This window comes from Protomyctophum parallelum (assembly GCF_964188405.1).
Source record: "Protomyctophum parallelum genome assembly, chromosome: 19".
NCBI classification, from domain to species: Eukaryota; Metazoa; Chordata; class Actinopteri; order Myctophiformes; family Myctophidae; genus Protomyctophum; species Protomyctophum parallelum.
The window spans coordinates 12,907,097-12,911,252 of NC_139717.1; the positions used below are offsets into that span (position 1 = coordinate 12,907,097).

The following is a 4,156-nucleotide window of genomic DNA, read 5'->3' on the forward strand; positions in this document are numbered from 1 at the left end:
TGTTATTTTAAACTTGGTGTCAGTAAAAAGGAACATCACAGGTGCTGCATGGTGACTGGGCATATCATGTTTGTTTTTAGTTTTTTCCAAAAATAATGTTTTAGCAAATTCAACATAAACAAGGCGGAACCAGGGCGGAACAAGGCTAAAAGAGCCTGCTGGTTGGTCAGTCAGGGACCAATCAGAAGGCTGACAAAGGGTCAATTGGGATTTGTACGATTTTCAGTTGGGAGTGTTGGTAGTACTACTAAAGAAAAAGTATCAATACAGCAGACGCTGGCTCTTTGGCATGGGGGGTCAGATCAACATATAGAATGAATTCTGTACTGGCCATATGAGTATACAGGGTTTGATGAGGACAGATCATCATAAGTCAAGTCAGAACAGGTCAGCTCCATATATGGAGATCTAAGGGTGGCAGTGTCTTGAGTGTACAGGGTTTGATGGGGTCTGGCCAGTGTCTTGAGTGTTGATCAGACATCCGAGGTTTTTAAAACCTTTCTCGAGAAAGATAGCTAGCGTGAGCTAATGCTAACATACACCTTTTCTTACAATGACAGGGCAAGGCATCTGCGAGTGAGGAAAATGGAAGTACTTGAGTAGTAATCTCTCCAATTCCGGCTCTGTGCAAACTATTTACCACTTGTGACCACATGGCCGCAGTCTAAGTGCCCTAATCTGTTGCCATATCTTTAACATTGTGCACAAATAGACCAGAAAGTGTCCAATTGCACAGTCGGGGTTAATGAACTGTACATGTGGATCAATCCATCATATTACGGGCAAACATTCCTCAGTGAACACGAATGCGGAGCCCTAGTTGTGGTATTGATGTTATTAGACTGATCAACAAGGCCATGACGATCAATGACAGCCGTGTTCAACACAAATACAATAACCCATGACCCCATGACCTTTCGCTTGATTGCGTTCAGAGGGGCTAGCCAGAAAGGTCAGCGGTCAAGCCGCATTCAGAGAGTCTTGTTATTGTCACGTGACGATCGGGGTTTGCATGTGAAACCTCATATGTCCAAAGTGATACTTTTCAAGATTCAAATTAAAAACAGCTACATTTGCAAATCTACAAGCTCGAAAGGCTATGTGCGATGGTTGCGGATCTGACGCTAATTTATGGGGGAAAAATACAAATTAAAATTAAAATAAATGAAACAACACAAAAGTTAAAATATGGAGATAAGAGGGTTCCGGCCGACAGCGACAAAATAATTCAATACTGAACACAACCCCCCATTGTGTGTGTGCGTGTGTGTGCGTGTGTGTGCGTGTGTGTGTGCATGTGTGTGTGTGTGTGTGTGTGTGTGTGTGTGTGTGTGTTTGTAACCCAAGGACACATTGACTCCTCAGATCAATGAGCCAGTGGCTATACAGTACGTGGAGCATTCATTTCAGCCTCCTTACAGCGCTCAAAGAGGACTCAAAACATACGCTTTGGAATGGATCACTAATATTCACTTATCTGATGTCAGTCAGTCAAACAAATTATATTTGACTGGTCTCTTGTAGTGATTAATCACTAGTGGAATTGATTTTTTTCTCTCTGGTCGACCCATTTTCCCCAGCAGATCTGAGGGGACTTTTCTTTTTTTTTCCCTCCCTTTTTTCTTTTTTTTCCTATTTTTTGACACGCAACTTCATTTTTTTTGAGAGAGAGAGAGAGAGAGAGAGAGAGAGAGAGAGAGAGAGAGAGAGAGAGAGAGAGAGAGAGAGAGAGCACTCGTACTTGATTAAACAGATTCAAAGCTATCACATTAAGCCTGGGCCAAATGGCATTCATCATGACTGTGCTGTCTTTTATGGCATGCTAATGCTCGCCTTTTTAGATTATGTCCATTTGCACGCTCAAAGAACTTGTGGGGAGCTCCCGTCATTTCCCTTTCATCTGTCCCTGAGATGCAATCAGCTCTCAGTGGCGGCAGGAAAAAAAAGGGCAATTTAAGGGGAGCGGATATAAATGCGAGTTATCAGTGGTGGAAAGTAACTAAGTACATTTCATCAGCCACTTAAACCCAGTAAGCTATACTGTACTTAAGTACAATGCTGAGGTATTTGTACTTTACTTGATTATTTCCAATTTCCAATGCTTTTACTTCTACTCCACTACACATCAGATCCAAATAAAATGTTGCCTGCCGACGTTTCGGCTCCACGTTATCACGTTTGGAAAAAATAATATATATATATATTTTTTTTTCTGATTCTTTTCCCAGATCATTATACAAAATCTGCTCTAGACAGCCTTTGTTTACATCCTGGACACATCACGGGTCCTGTGGGTCGACAAAATAAGGTAAAAAACACTTAAAAACACTGGAGGTGGTGGGAGAATTAATTAATCAATACCTGACAATTCAAGGTGTTAAATAAAACAGTTGAAAGTTAACCACTTGAACCCTAGCCTGCATATTCTGCTCAACATTAGCCAAAAATAGCAGACCAAAAAGACTAGACAGAAAAAGCAGCAACCAATTACAGAGCTAAAAGGTCAAGTAGTGAGTGTTTAAGTGGTAAAACGTCTAAAACAAACTGAATTTACACAACACTGATGATAGTTCTGTCAAAAAAGTCTATGAAATATGAAATCTAAAAAGTGTAATCTGCAACACACTACTCTACAACAACTTTTATACAACATGTAGTGGGTCGGGTGTCCCTGCTTCATCTCTCTCTCTCTCTCTCTCTCTCTCTCAGCTATAAGGATTCCTTGACCTGAAAAACCTTGAAGACCCCTGGAATAAGACCTTCCTGCTGGAATAACTGATACATTATGCTGACCTTCTGGAATAAATGATAAATTATGCTGACCTTCCTGGAATAACTGATACATTATGCTGACCTTCTCTGGAATAACTGATACATTATGCTGACCTTCCTGGAATAACTGATACATTATGCTGACCTTCTCTGGAATAACTGATACATTATGCTGACCTTCTCTGGAATAACTGGTGCATTATGCTGACCTTATAATAATAATAATAACTGATACATCATGCTGACCTTATAATAATAATAATAACTGATACATTATGCTGACCTTCCTGCATACAAAATGTGTAAAGTAATCACGAGCATCATCAAGAGAGTTAGTGAATCAGCAGCTGACCAGATCGATCCACTCACTGGCTGAACGATCGAGTGAGAAAACCAGCGAATGAGTGAATGGCTTATTGACTGACAAGAGTCAACGAGCAGCTATCCAAACGAGCAAAGTAACAAACCACATGGTTTAGCCATTGCTTAATAATACAGCATAACAATCATTTTAACCATGTTTACGTTGGCTATTCAAAGATAGCAGATGCCGTTGCTAGGGTGGCGCAGTGGTGTAGACATTACATTCTATAGTGTATACTTATAGTTTCATTGTGCATTGACAACACAGACGTGATGTGTGGGGAGGAATTCATTTGCATAACTACTAATTTGGGGAGAAAGGTGTAAAAAATTATTGGCTAATCTAATTTAAGGAAAAGAAAAAACAAAATACAGCAGATGTACAAGCTCGTACATCTGCTATATTCGAAAATGTTTTTCTTTTCTTTTTTTTACTTTTTTTTACATAAATCTTCTCTTGGTCCCTGGTGTGAAAACGCCTTACAGAGTGGGAATGTTTGAAAACACTCCCCTCCCGTCTCCATATAAACAGGAAAAACGATGAATCCGCAAAACATGACATCATGGCTCATGTCACTTACTGTACGTTTATTATATTGCGGCAGAGCAATAGGCAATATTTGGAGTTCCTAGGACGATCAAGTGGACCCTCGCCCCTCTCATCCTAAGAATTAAATGCAGCAAGCCGCGAAATTACGCTGCATTGGTGAATGTAAACCCTAGAGTTATAGATGTAAACAAACGGAAGTGGTTCTACTACGCATGGGTGAAGTCTTCCTTTAAGTAAAGAAAAGTCTACCACCCACTGATTTTACCTTCTGATGAAAAGATACGAAGTGGTGGATTTTAATAACGGAGCCAACGTGCACCCATAATCAAGGGTGCACGTGGTTGGCGGCAACGACATGTCTCCCCAGTCCCCACACGCTTGCACGAACACACGCACGCACCCACCAGCCAAAGAATGCTGATTCCTCAGTTTCATTAAAGACATGTTCTGCCCTACAGCCCCTTAATCAAA

At 40.7% G+C, this 4,156-nt stretch overlaps 1 protein-coding gene across 1 annotated transcript in view; it reads right to left on the bottom strand.

Annotated features, from left to right (window-relative positions):
• Window positions 1-4,156, bottom strand: part of LOC310876264 (MAM domain-containing glycosylphosphatidylinositol anchor protein 2) — a 355,337-nt gene that overhangs the window by 179,672 nt on the left and 171,509 nt on the right.